The sequence below is a fragment of the Triturus cristatus genome, chromosome 8, assembly GCF_964204655.1.
Source record: "Triturus cristatus chromosome 8, aTriCri1.1, whole genome shotgun sequence".
In the NCBI taxonomy this organism is placed as follows: domain Eukaryota; kingdom Metazoa; phylum Chordata; class Amphibia; order Caudata; family Salamandridae; genus Triturus; species Triturus cristatus.
In genome coordinates this window covers 122,713,503-122,730,058 of record NC_140591.1, presented here as the reverse complement: position 1 = coordinate 122,730,058, position 16,556 = coordinate 122,713,503, and positions in this window count along the sequence as shown.

The window sequence follows — 16,556 nt, the reverse complement described above, 5'->3', positions numbered from 1 at the left end:
AATTCATCAAATGCAGGGACTCCATCGCAGGAGAAAAAACTAGAGCAACATGGACTTTTCCAATAACTGCGCACAAAATACTCTTAGAAAGGGACACTTTAAAATCCAGGGGGATAACCATTGCTCTATACATCAAACTAGGATATCCGGATCTATTAATCCCGGCGAACACAAGGGACAACCGAAGACTACAAATAGACTAACAACGTCCGTGTTGAAAGGAGCAGTGGGGTACTGCCAATGGGACAGGTTGCAAGCATCAGAGTAACCTAGCAGCCGTTGCGCTCCCCTAACGCTGCAAAATCGGGATTTCGACATAAGATGGATCTCCATAAATAACAAAAAAGATTGACAACCCCGCTGCCTGTCACCGATGACAACAGCCAAAGGGCTTGTCCGGATATGCTCATGTAACGTGAACGGGCTTGCAACAAGATAGTAGATCTCCACCTTGTCACCTACATTAGGGCGTTTAATATAGTAGCATTTCAAGAAACTTGACTTATTGATCCCCCTCACCTACAGGGATTTCTACGGTTCTTTACAAGTGCAATTAAGGGGGCAAACTATGGTCACTTGCAAGAAGGTTTGGTCACATATGTTACAGACACAACTGCACACACTGCCTACGCTTTTGGTCCAACATATCCGGCATTATTAGCAGTAAACATATTTGCTTCCTCAACTACAACAAATACAAGGAACACTAACATCATGATAATAAATGCCTATATTCAACGAAAACAGAAAACCAAAGTCGCTAAGGAAATGTGTAACTTTGTGGAAACATGCATAAGAGAAGGACCGACAACTGAACTCATCCTAACTGGGGACTTAAATCTAAATTTAATGGGTTCCTTCTCCGACGAAGAAGTGCTACTCAAAAATACAATCTGGAACATAACAATGCAAGGGATGCCACAGCCATGCAAACAAACTAAAGTAGGACAGCTGATCCTGGAGGAACTGGAACATCTCAACTTAAGAGCAACCAATGGCAGAACAGCCAAAGATAATCCTCCAGTAGCAACTCACAGCTCAGCGAGAACGAGTGAACTACTGGACTACACCTTTATCTCCCTAGATCTGTTCCACCAAGTTACATCATTCCAGCTGGGTGACAAAGGTGAAAGTGACCACCGGCCCCAGGAAATAGAGCTCAGAACAACTGTGCCTACACTTGAACGCTGCTGGACACCTCAAGGTTCAGATCAGAACTTTATACACACAACAGAATAGGGGGTCTAATGGTCGACAGCACAAGAATAAAGAAAGGGAAAAACAGTGTGTGAAGTATCAAACCCATACATAGTCAGAGCAGAGCACGGAAAACCATCAAACCGACTCAACCAAAGAGACCAATATTGAGAGCAAAGTCACCTCTCACGATCAGTTTATATCATATGGTCTCCACCTAGAGCCGAGGTATGCCTCTTGATCATAGAGACTTCCTCGTTAGTGCAAGGCTCTATTGCTCACTTGGGTTGATAAAGAGAAGTCCAGAAGGCACGTGACAGACTGTGACCACCAGACAAAGGAAGTGCAGTGCAAAAGAAAAATGTGAATTTTAAAAGGAGATTGTGTGAAGAGTACGATATAATTCACTCATTCCGCACATCTCGATTAAAAAGGTGTGTGAACAGAAAATATACCAAGCAGTGCTAACTAGTCACTGTTGAATGAGGGTCGACATGTTTCAGCCTTCACGGGATTATAGCCCACGGCTTTCTTCAGGACCTATATAAATTAATGCTACTGCATTCAATTGATGGATTTCAAATAGTGCAAATGTAAAAAGTGAAAATTAACATAAGAAGAAGTAATAAATACAACCTCACGTTGTCCTAATCCTCTATATCACAAGGTGCAAGCATCACCTGAGGAGAAAGGACAATTAACACACATAATAAACCAATTCAAACAAACTGTGCCGTCTACAAACAAGCAAATTTTCTTAAATATGCCTGGTTAATTGCTGTGAAAGAATCTACGCAATGCTTACCCAGCGTGACCAGGGATTTCACCTCACCTACCCTGGAACCTGGCTCAGGTTAAGGAGGCCCCGCTCTAAATCATGGGTGAAAGAACAAAACATCTTTTTTATATCTTTTTTATATTTTGTTTATTTTCTGGTTTGTTTTATTTATTTCTAATTAAGAACAACAAAGAGCCAAAAATCCTCCCAATTGCTCTTACGCGTTTTGTTAAACGCAGAAAACTCCTAACACTCTAATAGTATGCTCTCCCCTTCAGTGCAAATAACCCATCTCAGTAAATCAACTCTCAGAAGTAGTATCATTAGAACTACAAAGGTGCATAGTTTTAGCCATTGTGAGTATACTTGACTAGTAAGAGACCGGATCTCTAACTTGTCATAACCTATCTCTCTCAGTTTACAAATGTAGGAAAATGACTGCCAATCTACCTAGTTGTACTAGTCAGGTGTCTCTATTCGAACGAGTGAGGCTCGCTTGTAAGCATGCCTCAGCCGAAATCTGTTAAAAACGAGTAAGAGAAAGCAGAAAAAACCGAGAATTTAGCGCTCGGTTAGCAGCACCTCTCACCTGTCCGTCGTTGCCCCTAGCTTTCCTAAGCAGGGTGGGAGGCAACGTGCAGGAACATAGAGTGTGTTCAAATACTGTCACCACACGCAGCACGCCTCACGCTACGTAACAGGAAACTACGGCGGGCGCCGTGTCCAGTTTAGCAAAACTACAGAAAAGTGGCATGCCTCATGGGAGATGTAGTTAGCCACTGTCAGTGCGCATCAGGGTTAACTACGCGCAAAGCCGGGAAACAGACAATCCATTACTGGTACGGGGTTGCCGCTTCATTGGTTCCTATAAAAACTTGCCAGACAACAGTATTACTCTGTGTCCAATCCATTATCAAACAGACCCGAGAGTCCCAAATCAATGCCACATATTGTTCGAGTGTCATATATTATTCTGACTGGGCAGAGACAGTTGTATCGTTGCAGTGGGAAGAGGGCTCTTATGTATTATGTGCTTTATGGGTCATGTAGTCAATACCGAAACAGCAGGTTCCTCTCTCGATTTTGAAGTGTTTGTAACTATCGCTCTACCCCATATCCAACCAGAGATTCTGACTGAACAGCTATAGAGAAGGAAAAATCCTTTCAGTGTCAAGTTTCAGCTAGTATCATAAATGTCACGATATCCACGTTCAGTTTAATAATCACTGTAAAGACTTAGTGTATTATGAAATGCTCATTTGCATGCTGGTGTACCGCAAAGATTAGTAATTGGTACGCTCTTCTCTGTTAGTTTCTATTTAGTTCCAGTAGTTCACATCTAGTGTTCGTATTGTACTAAAAGTCAAAACAGTAGTGAAACGAAGGGCCTAGGTTCTATCAATAAACAGCATATGTAATAAACTAAGGCCCGGAGTATCACGATGCCTCATGGTTCTGCCCCGCACAGTTATGAAAAGCCAATACTTAATACTGGATGCTAGTCCAGGGAATATCATCATTTAGTCCCAACGTGTCACAACAGAGCCTGTGGACCCATTTTTGTTCTTTGGTGAACAAATACCTGGAGATATCGCTGATATGTTGTGGAATGAACGGTTTCTCCAGTATTGTCCAATGGAACTCATCTGCAGTGTGATTGACTTCAGTATAGTGCCTGGTGAGTTTTGTGTTGGATTTGCGGCACCTGAAGGTGCTCTTGTGCTCTGACATGCGGAGCCTCACCTTCCGGGTGGTCATACCCACATACCTCGTCTGGCACGGGCATGTGAGTAGATAGATGACATTACTGCTGTTGCAGTTTGTAAAGTGGGTCTGCATCCAAGGTCTATTGGTCCCAATATCCACTGAAGAGCTGTGGGTGGTTTGTGGACACACCGAACATCCCCCACAGGGGTGGTGTCCTGTCACTGCTGGCAGGTCCCATAAAGTACCTAGTGGTCTCCTGGGCCCAATTGGTGGTCGTGTATGGACCAATCTGTCCTTTATGTTGCCTGATCTTTTAAAAGCAAAGAGTGGCATCGCTATTCTCTCCTGGCAACTGTTTAATATCCGCCAATGTTTTTTGATGCTTTTCTTTATATCATTTGACAGTGTGCAGAAAGTACTGACCATCGTCAGACGTTCCAATGGTGGCTTCGGTACTGGCGGTTCCAACAATGCTTCCCGATTGTTATTTGAGGCCCTTTTGAGAGACCGTTTGACCAACTTGCGGGGATAGTGTCTCTCCATAAGTTGCTCTGATAGCAAATTGGCATGTTTGGCAAAGCCATCTGTTGTAGAACAGTTCCTACGCACCCTTAGAAACTGGCCATAGGGTAAATTATCCCTTAGGGCCTTTGGGTGCTGACTGTCATAACGCAAAAGCGAATTGCGTGCCATGGGCTTGCGGTATAGTTCACTTCCCAGGCCCTCAGGAGTTACAAAAATCGATAGGTCCAGAAACGCCAAACGGCTCTTGTTCACTTCAACCGTGAACTTCAGATAGTCATTCCGTGAGTTAAGCCACTGGTGGAAGTGGCCAATGGACTGTTGATCTCCTCTCCACACCACCAGGACATCATCAATATACCGCTTCCATAAGCGGATTGATGAAAAGAAGGGGTTGGTGGGAGCCAAGACGTGTTCCTGCTCGAACGCATGGACATACAGATTCGCTAAGCTGGGCGCGAAAACGCTGCCCATGCTAGTCCCCGACGTTTGCAAGTAGATGGTGTTCTCAAATTTAAAAAAGTTCTCTTTCATCGCCATTCTGGCCAAGGTCATGATGAAGGGTACAGGTGTAATAGACTGTAAATCGGTACCCGCTAGAATGGAGCATATTGTATCCAGTGTCTCATCTTGGGGAATGGATGTATATAGAGATTCGACATCGAAGGAGACTAAAAAGTCTCGCTCCGGGTCGAACTCTACCGTGGGAAGCAAACGCAGGACATCCTTGGTATCCTGCAGATACGTTGGCATCTTCTGAACGATAGGTCTTAGAAAGTGGTCCACAAACATAGACAGTGGTTCCAAAAGGGAACCCTGTCCCGAGATGATTGGTCGCCCAGGTGGAGGTCTCTGGGCCTTGTGTACCTTTGGCAGTACATAGAAGTAGGGGATGACAGGAAACTTGGTCTGTAGGAACTGTGCTTCATGGTTAGTGATCCAACCTTCGCAGAGAGCTTCTTCGGTGATGTCACCGATAGATTGAAGCAGTCTAGCAGTAGGATCATGACTTAGAATCCTATATGACCGCTCATCGCCCAGTTGGCTGAGGCATTCTGCTCTATAGTCAACAGTATCCAGGATAACGATGGAACCACCCTTATCTGCAGGTTTGATGGTAATTTCTTCTGCTTTAGACAAGGAAGTAAGTGCCTGTCTCTCATCTCGTGGTAAGTTACTAAATCTCTCGTTCCTGGTGTTACACAGGGCACTGATCTCACACGTAACCGCTTTTTCGAAAGTAAGAACCTGTGGAGGAACCAGGTGTGTGGGAGGGTTAAATGTTGACTTAACTCTGAGCCCCGTGTTTTGTTCCTTCTCTTCAGGATCAGCTATTGTTTTGTCCCTGAAAAAATGATGAAGCCTCAGTTTTCTGAAAAACTGTGCCAATTCGCATTGGATCTGAAAAGAGCCCCCTGTGGAGGTGGTAACGAAGCCAAGGCCCCTGTTAAGGACAGACTGCTCGTCTGCTGACAGGATGCGCTTACTCAGATTCACTACGAGGTTTGATTGGCACTGCCTGTGGGTGGAGCCGAGTTCTTCCTCGTGTTGCTCCGTGTCCCGGCATGAGGACCTGAGGGTGGGCCTGAGGCTAGATCCCAATGAACTTGGGCTTGTGCGTTTCTTCGCCTGCCTCGCGTTTTTGGGGGGCCATACCCTAAAAAAGACTGGTTGTCAAATTCTGTTTGGTATGCTGTCATAGGTGGTGGAAATGCTTGTGGTGGGAAACCCCAGGGGGTGGGCGGCCACCACTGTTGGAATTGTGGTGTGCCATAACCCCTTTGGTGGTAGGGTCTAGTGTATCTACCTCTGCCTCTAGAACGTAGTTTAGGTCCGTCAGTGTCGCTAGATGTTTCATCTGAGCTGGAGCCTGAATAGGAAGAACCATATCTTCTCCCATTATTCTTAAACTCAGGGGGTGTATAATTCTCACTGGTGTAAGGGTAAACCTTTTCGTGTTTGAACTTGGCCAAATCTTTTTTAAATTTTTCAATTTTAGAGAGGAGAATAGAGTCCTTAAACTCCTTGTTGTTCTTATTCGATTCGTCCAAGTTCTTTTTAAATAAAGTAGCAGTGATGGTAATTTTGATTTGGGCTTCTAGGGCCTGTATCTCTATAAGGATGGAATCAGCCACTCTCTTCGCTGTGCTGATAATTAAAATCAGCCAATCACGCGTACAGCGCCATGCTATAAGTGACCAGTCTTTGAGAAACACTCTATCATCCAGAAAAAGCCTAGGGGCATTGGTTACTATCAACCCAGGGGGCGCACAGTTAGCTCTCAAATATTCAGCCATGATGGCACTGTGAATAGAAGAGCGTGAATGGGATTTCTTAAGAACGAGGACTCTGCCCCAATCATTACCTGTTTCTGTGAGGGGAGCATTAGAACCCTCAAGTATACTGGGTGTATTGTCAAGAATGGATTGATATACTGCATCATCATACGCCAAACCGCTAAATTCGGCCATTTTATGGTGACCAAAGCAAAAGTTGAGATACAGCAAAGAGGCTAAATGCTAAAAGGAAAGAAACCACAAAAAGGTGTAGGCCAAGCAGTTACATAAATCTGCAGTGAAAAAAGGATTACCCACGAAGGCAGTATAATCCTTGAACAAGACCCGCAGCCAAAAAGCTGCTCAAAAACATCAAAACTACCACCTGGATAAAGGGTCTAAGGGAAATTTTTTTAAAGACCTGCCCAAATTCTAATCCCCATAACAAGACTGTATACACACAACAGAATAGGGGGTCTAATGGTCGACAGCACAAGAATAAAGAAAGGGAAAAACAGTGTGTGAAGTATCAAACCCATACATAGTCAGAGCAGAGCACGGAAAACCATCAAACCGACTCAACCAAAGAGACCAATATTGAGAGCAAAGTCACCTCTCACGATCAGTTTATATCATATGGTCTCCACCTAGAGCCGAGGTATGCCTCTTGATCATAGAGACTTCCTCGTTAGTGCAAGGCTCTATTGCTCACTTGGGTTGATAAAGAGAAGTCCAGAAGGCACGTGACAGACTGTGACCACCAGACAAAGGAAGTGCAGTGCAAAAGAAAAATGTGAATTTTAAAAGGAGATTGTGTGAAGAGTACGATATAATTCACTCATTCCGCACATCTCGATTAAAAAGGTGTGTGAACAGAAAATATACCAAGCAGTGCTAACTAGTCACTGTTGAATGAGGGTCGACATGTTTCAGCCTTCACGGGATTATAGCCCACGGCTTTCTTCAGGACCTATATAAATTAATGCTACTGCATTCAATTGATGGATTTCAAATAGTGCAAATGTAAAAAGTGAAAATTAACATAAGAAGAAGTAATAAATACAACCTCACGTTGTCCTAATCCTCTATATCATAAGGTGCAAGCATCACCTGAGGAGAAAGGACAATTAACACACATAATAAACCAATTCAAACAAACTGTGCCGTCTACAAACAAGCAAATTTTCTTAAATATGCCTGGTTAATTGCTGTGCAAGAATCTACGCAATGCTTACCCAGCGTGATCAGGGATTTCACCTCACCTACCCTGGAACCTGGCTCAGGTTAAGGAGGCCCCGCTCTAAATCATGGGTGAAAGAACAAAACATATTTTTTATATCTTTTTTATATTTTGTTTATTTTCTGGTTTGTTTTATTTATTTCTAATTAAGAATAACAAAGAGCCAAAAATCCTCCCAATTGCTCTTACGCGTTTTGTTAAACGCAGAAAACTCCTAACACTCTAATAGTATGCTCTCCCCTTCAGTGCAAATAACCCATCTCAGTAAATCAACTCTCAGAAGTAGTATCATTAGAACTACAAAGGTGCATAGTTTTAGCCATTGTGAGTATACCTGACTAGTAAGAGACCGGATCTCTAACTTGTCATAACCTATCTCTCTCAGTTTACAAATGTAGGAAAATGACTGCCAATCTACCTAGTTGTACTAGTCAGGTGTCTCTATTCGAACGAGTGAGGCTCGCTTGTAAGCATGCCTCAGCCGAAATCTGTTAAAAACGAGTAAGAGAAAGCAGAAAAAACCGAGAATTTAGCGCTCGGTTAGCAGCACCTCTCACCTGTCCGTCGTTGCCCCTAGCTTTCCTAAGCAGGGTGGGAGGCAACGTGCAGGAACATAGAGTGTGTTCAAATACTGTCACCACACGCAGCACGCCTCACGCTACGTAACAGGAAACTACGGCGGGCGCCGTGTCCAGTTTAGCAAAACTACAGAAAAGTGGCATGCCTCATGGGAGATGTAGTTAGCCGCTGTCAGTGCGCATCAGGGTTAACTACGCGCAAAGCCGGGAAACAGACAATCCATTACTGGTACGGGGTTGCCGCTTCATTGGTTCCTATAAAAACTTGCCAGACAACAGTATTACTCTGTGTCCAATCCATTATCAAACAGACCTGAGAGTCCCAAATCAATGCCACATATTGTTCGAGTGTCATATATTATTCTGACTGGGCAGAGACAGTTGTATCGTTGCAGTGGGAAGAGGGCTCTTATGTATTATGTACTTTATGGGTCATGTAGTCAATACCGAAACAGCAGGTTCCTCTCTCGATTTTGAAGTGTTTGTAACTATCGCTCTACCCCATATCCAACCAGAGATTCTGACTGAACAGCTATAGAGAAGGAAAAATCCTGTCAGTGTCAAGTTTCAGCTAGTATCATAAATGTCACGATATCCACGTTCAGTTTAATAATCACTGTAAAGACTTAGTGTATTATGAAATGCTCATTTGCATGCTGGTGTACCGCAAAGATTAGTAATTGGTACGCTCTTCTCTGTTAGTTTCTATTTAGTTCCAGTAGTTCACATCTAGTGTTCGTATTGTACTAAAAGTCAAAACAGTAGTGAAACGAAGGGCCTAGGTTTTATCAATAAACAGCATATGTAATAAACTAAGGCCCGGAGTATCACGATGCCTCATGGTTCTGCCCCGCACAGTTATGAAAAGCCAATACTTAATACTGGATGCTAGTCCAGGGAATATCATCATTTAGTCCCAACGTGTCACAACAGAGCCTGTGGACCCATTTTTGTTCTTTGGTGAACAAATACCTGGAGATATCGCTGATATGTTGTGGAATGAACGGTTTCTCCAGTATTGTCCAATGGAACTCATCTGCAGTGTGATTGACTTCAGTATAGTGCCTGGTGAGTTTTGTGTTGGATTTGCGGCACCTGAAGGTGCTCTTGTGCTCTGACATGCGGAACCTCACCTTCCGGGTGGTCATACCCACATACCTCATCTGGCACGGGCATGTGAGTAGATAGATGACATTACTGCTGTTGCAGTTTGTAAAGTGGGTCTGCATCCAAGGTCTATTGGTCCCAATATCCACTGAAGAGCTGTGGGTGGTTTGTGGACACACCGAACATCCCCCACAGGGGTGGTGTCCTGTCACTGCTGGCAGGTCCCATAAAGTACCTAGTGGTCTACTGGGCCCAATTGGTGGTCGTGTATGGACCAATCTGTCCTTTATGTTGCCTGATCTTTTAAAAGCAAAGAGTGGCATCGCTATTCTCTCCTGGCAACTGTTTAATATCCGCCAATGTTTTTTGATGCTTTTCTTTATATCATTTGACAGTGTGCAGAAAGTACTGACCATTGTCAGACGTTCCAATGGTGGCTTCGGTATTGGCGGTTCCAACAATGCTTCCCGATTGTTATTTGAGGCCCTTTTGAGAGACCGTTTGACCAACTTGCGGGGATAGTGTCTCTCCATAAGTTGCTCTGATAGCAAATTGGCATGTTTGGCAAAGCCATCTGTTGTAGAACAGTTCCTACACACCCTTAGAAACTGGCCATAGGGTAAATTATCCCTTAGGGCCTTTGGGTGCTGACTGTCATAACGCAAAAGCGAATTGCGTGCCATGGGCTTGCGGTATAGTTCACTTCCCAGGCCCTCAGGAGTTACAAAAATCGATAGGTCCAGAAACGCCAAACGGCTCTTGTTCACTTCAACCGTGAACTTCAGATAGTCATTCCGTGAGTTAAGCCACTGGTGGAAGTGGCCAATGGACTGTTGATCTCCTCTCCACACCACCAGGACATCATCAATATACCGCTTCCATAAGCGGATTGATGAAAAGAAGGGGTTGGTGGGAGCCAAGACGTGTTCCTGCTCGAACGCATGGACATACAGATTCGCTAAGCTGGGCGCGAAAACGCTGCCCATGCTGGTCCCCGACATATCAGAACTTACCATAAATCTTAAAGGAATCAAATACAAGGTAGCCGCAAAAAACAACATATTGGAAATCGCAAAACAACACTTTGACCTGAGGAGCGGACTAGGAGAAGTCGAGAAATGGGACAGCTTTACCACAAATATGGAAGCATATGCAACTAAGATTAAACCATCAACCCAGCAGAGATTCAGAGGCGCAAAGCCCATACTACAAACTGCGAAGCAAGAAATCAAGATCATAAACAATTCCATTTATCGCCTACCGAGACAACTCTGCCACCAGCCAAACGACAAAACACAATTGCAACTACTGAAGAAGCAAAAAATGCAACTGAAAAGGGACGCAATTAGAGACACGGAGAATGACCTTTGGGTAAAATTACAGCACAACAACTGTGCCAGATTTTGGAGCACCATAAATTAATTTATCCACCCCAACCATGACGGAACCTCTTCAAACATCTCATGGGTAAAATACCTGAGGTCCCACTTCCATCAAGACATGGAATAAAACGCCAATGGTCAGGAACAATAAAATATGTTGGAAATTCAAACCACCGCCAAGGCCTGGGCTGCAAATAACCTCATGGCATCTTGGAAATCAGGAGGAGACAAACCTTCAAAGGATCCATACACAAAACATACTAATTCCATCAAACGGCAAATAGGAAAGGGAAGGAGAGAATTTGCACCCGGCCCAAATGGTATACCTCCAGTTCTCTATAAACAAGAGCCAAAGTTTTGGGTCGAAGCGCTAGAACCTCTATTTGGAGAAATAAGGGAACTGAACACCTTGCTATCCTCTTGGAGAGGATCAATCATCTCACCAATTCACAAATCCGGAGATAAGTGTAAACCACAAAATTATTGACTAGTGGCCCTAATAGATAACAAGGCTAAATTCTTTGCTGGACCACTACTAGAGGAGCTCCAGGCATGGGCCAAAGACAAATCTCCAATCCCATTACATCACACTGGATTTGCAAAATCAGTTGGGACAACTACAAACATACTCAGCATGGCAATGCTTATGGACAAGGCAAAATCTGCAAGGAGGCCCCTTTTCTTATGTTTCATCGATTACAAGGCCGCCTTCGACCACGTCAACCGCAACAGACTCTGGCTTAAACTACAAAGCTGGGGGCTGCCACACTCCCTACTAAATCTGATGATAAATCTGCACACCGACACATGGGTACAGATAAAGCTGGGCAATGGGTCATTCCTGTCAAGTCGCATACCAATGAAAAAAGGGCTGAAACAAGGATGCGTCCTGGCGCCCACCCTTTTTAACCTGTTTATAGCTGACCTAGTCCTGAAATTTGTAACTCACAAGCCCCAATAATAGGAGACATACTGCTACCCTGTCTCCTATACGTGGACGATATAGTCCTGATCAGTCAAACAAAAGTAGGGCTTCAACACCTTTTAAATGCTACACATGATTTTTCCAAAGCAAATGATTTACTGATAAATCTGGATAAAACTAGAACCATGATGGTCGGGAATAAAAGGAGACAGCCACCTGATTGGTTCTGGGGAGAGAGCAGAATTGAGGACACAAGGGAATGCAAATACCTGGGAGTGAAGCTAGATAAAGGTGGCCGATTTCTGGCTCAGAAGCACAGCATTAGGCACAAAGGCCTAGCTCTAGGTACCTCCTTAAAAACTTTAAACCTCAAACTAAAAGGACCGTTGATCCTACCCTTGGCACAGGTTGTCCGAGCAAAGCTGCTACCAACAATCACCTATGGCAGCGAGGCACAGAAACGAAGAGATGCCAAAACACTTGATGCCACAGTAACAACTGCTTACAGGGTTATCTTTGGGCTACCTAAATACACCTCGCTGCACAAATCAGACTCGAGCTTGGTTTACAGAAACAATCGATTGCAAGACAAGGGGCTTACATCATCACCTGGGACAAAGTGCGGAAAGCCCCCCAGGGAACTCTAAATGAACATTTATGGAAGGAGATACAACTACACACTGCGGGGCCGATTCACAGAAATAACTTAAGACAAAATCCTAAACACAATTACCCAACAACACCTCATTTATTCAAACACATAGTAACTCATAGTTAATATGTTAAAAATTCACCATTACAATTATGCACTCATTCATATAGTTACTCTCACAATCACTGACTCTTACACATACTTATTTATATACACCAACTCTCACATTCATTGCATTTTATTTTATTACTTTGTTGAAGATGTACAACTAAAACATATATTTGCTCACCAACACACAAATAATTACACTCAGTCACCCAAACAACTGTTTCCACATGCACTCTTAAACCTAGTCAATCAACCATTCACACATCTATGCATAGAGTTACACACACCCCATCCAATCACACACAAACTCAGTGTCCCATACAAATACTCACCCAACTAATCAATAACTAGTATACACACTCATGTAGTTAGTGACCAACTGATGCAGAATGTTATGCAACAACAGAGACAGTGATGCACACATTCACATAGTTTAGTTACTAATCCATATATTAAGTGAGGCACTTTTAATTACTCACTTAAACAGACAGTCAGACAGCTACTAAATCCTCCATCCAGACAGTTATATATCCACTCAATCTTCAATACAGATTGGTGTATATATATAATACATATTTAAATTTCAAACTAAACCACTTTCACTGGATGATTTCATCAGTGATGTCACTGACCGTGTCATGAATGATGCAATATGTGACATCATCAGCAGTGCATTGCGAGCGCGTGAGTTATAGTTACCAGAACTAACTATAACAGAGGAATTTCTATGGTTTTGTACGAGTGAAATGGCCAGCTAACTATAACACCCCTGAAACCTATGGTTTTTTCTGTGAATATATATATATATATATATTTAGTATACTATGTATACATGTGAAAATGTCTCGGTCCGCCTGTTTGCCTCGGTGGCACGGAAAAATATGGGTGGAACTGACGTCAGCACGCCGATGAGGTCCTCTTATGGCTCCGATAACGTCATATGGTGTCGCGAGCGGAGCCGTGGTATTATGACGTCCTCTTCGACGTGGGAGAGCTAGGAAAGAATTTCCGGGAATGCTACTCTTTTGGGAGCAACTGTTTATGTTGCCATTCCAGAAACTGAAACTAGTGATCCGAGGGCAGAGGCCCTGCAGATGGCACACGAGGTGGGGTACCCAGTCATGTGCACCAGCGGGGCAGCTAAGTGACAAGCACCACAGCCCACAAAAAAAGATAACAAGGGCACTGAATAACACTTCTCTTTGTATCTGGCAGGAACAACGAGGTTCAAATGCCCTAGTTCCAAAATGTAGAATTAGTGCTACAACGGTCTACAAGAGGACCTGCGATGCCGCTTCTGCCTCCCATACCCTGGAGGTGGCATATGGTTCATGCGGTACGGTCATACTGAGCTGGGACGCACACTCGTTGACCTCTCATGGCACTGCTCCACACTTCAGGAAGGATGCTTTCCATTAGCTGTGTTTTCTGATGACGTGTTGCGCCGGCCCCGTCCAACAAAAGCACTCCTTTAGATCCAAACAGACTCTTCCACTCTCTCACCGGAAGTGAAACGAGGCCACGAGGACACTTTCACAATACAACAGCCGGGAATGCACTTTTCGGTAAAAAAATACACATTCCTTCCAGCTAATTTACCAATGACTCACTGACGAACAGGGGCCAGCTTCAATCTGTAAACAGCCGTTACAATGTACGTTGTACTTCGCAAAGTCATTACTATGCATTGTTTTAGAACTCATGGTCATTTACCACGCACAAAATTTGTTGTAAAGGTATGTATGCTAAATGACCATGCATTCTAAAAAACATGTAGACGATCCACGCCCCTCAGAGACAACGTGAAGCAGGAACCATGAGGAGAGAGGAACCATGAGGAGTGAGAGGTAAGGGGGATTTGGCTTGGGGTGCGGGTTACTTTTCTAGGGATTAGGGTAGTGCAGTGGTGTTTGGGTAGTGTAGGGGGTCGTGCTGGGTTAGTGTTTTAGGGTTTAGGGAAGTGCAGTGGTGTTTTGATAGTGTAGGGGTTGTGTTGGGGTGGTGTTTTAGGGTTTAGGGTAGTGCAGTAGTGTAGGGGGTCATGCTGGTGGTAGTGTTTTAGGGTTTAGGGTAGTGCAGTGGTGTTTGGGTAGTGTAGGGGTTCTGCGAGGGGTGGTGTTTTAGGGTTTAGGGTAGTACCATTGTGTTTGGGTAGTTTAGGGGGTCATGCTGGGGGTAGATTTAGGGTTTAGGGTAGTGCAGTGGTGTTTGTGTAGTGTAGGGGATCATGCTGGGGGTAGTGTTTTAGGTTTAGGATAGTGCAGTGGTGTTTGTGTAGTGTAGGGGGTGCTGGGGGTAGTGTTTTAGGGTTTAGGGTAGCGCAGTGGTGTTTGGGTAGTGTAGGGGTTCATACTGGGGGTAGTGTTTTAGGGTTTAGGGTAGCGCAGTGGTGTTTGTGTAGTGTAGGGGGTCATACTGGGGGTAGTGTTTTAGGGTTTAGGGTTGCGCAGTGGTGTTTGTGTAGTGTAGGGGGTCATGCTGGGGGCAGTGTTTTAGGGTTTAGGGTAGCGCAGTGGTGTTTGGGTAGTGTAGGGGGTCATATTGGGGGTATTGTTTAGGGTTTAGGGTAGTGCAGTGGTGTTTGGGTAGTGAAGGGGCAGTGCTGGGGTAGTGCTTTAGGGTTTAGGGTAGTGCAGTGGTGTTTGTGTAGTGTAGAGGGTAGTGTTTTAGGGTTTAGTGTAGTGCAGTGGTGTTTGTGTAGTGTAGAGGGTAGTGTTTTAGGGTTTAGGGTAGTGCAGTGGTGTTTGTGTAGTGTAGGGGGTCATGCTGGTGGTAGTGTTTTAGGGTTGAGGGTAGTGCAGGGGTGTTTGTGTATTGTAGGGAATCGTGTTTTAGGGTTTAGGGTAGTGCAGTTGTGTTTGGGTAGTGAAGGGGGTCATGCTGGGGTAGTGTTTTAGGGTTTAGGGTAGTACAGTGGTGTTTGTGGACTGTAGGTGGTCACGCTTGGGGTAGTCTTTTAGGGTTTAAGGCAGTGCAGTGGTGTTTGTGTAGTGAAGAGGGTTATGCTGGGGGTAGTGTTTTAGGGATTAGGGTATTGAAGTGGTGTTTGGGTAGTCAAATAGGTTGTGCTGGGGGTAGATTTAGGGTTTAGGGTAGTGCAGTGGTGTTTGGGTAGTGTACAGAGTCGTGCTGGTGGTAGTGTTTTAGGGTTTAGGGTAGTGCAGTTATGTTTGGGTATTGTAGGGTGTTGTGCTGGGGGTAGTGTTTTAGGGTGGAGGTTAATGCAGTGGTGCTTGTGTAGTGTAGGGGGTCGTCCTGGGGGTAGTGTTTTAGGGTTTAGGGTAGTGCAGTGGTGTTTGGGTAGTGTAGGGGTTCATGCTGGGGGTAGTGTTTTAGGGTTTAGGTTAGTGCAGTGGTGCTTCTGTAGTGTAGGGGGTCGTACTGTGGGTAGTGTTTTAGGGTTTAGGGTAGTGCAGTGGTGTTTGGGTAGTGTAGGAGTTCATGCTGGGGGCGGTGTTTTAGGGTTTAGGGTAGTGCAGTGGTGTTTGGGTAGAGTAGGGCATCATGCTGGGGGTAGATTTAGGGTTTAGGGTAGTGCCGTGGTGTTTGTGTTGTGAGGAGGTCTGTCAGGTTCCACCATTCAGAGTCCTCGGGATTGTGCTGATGCTCAAAGGGGTCCACCACTCAACTGCCCCAAATCCGAAGAACAATATACTCGGACTGGTGACGTAGTTAAGCGAGGGAAGGAAAGGATAGGGACAGCAGGGAGGGAGATCTGTGGGGACACAATAACATACAGTTAGTCTCTGCTGTCCAGACACAACACCCCCATTAGATAAGGCACACGGTAAAATCGGATGCTATGGTAAACCCCCTACCTGAAATAAAGAGCGTGAAGGACTGATACCCGAAGCGAGAAGAGGGTGATTGCAAACCTCCGGCATAAAACTAGTGGGAAGAGAAAATACACCATAAGCATATCACGTATGTGTACCCGTTCCCCTACTTTAACCCACAGAGGTATTCTCTCCCCAACCTACCCAAAAGTACACGCAGAGCAGTAAAGAGTGCAATCATACAGCTTCTGGCACACCCTCCTAAGTCTCTCTCTCCTAGGGAAATATAATGAACAAGAAGATAGTGA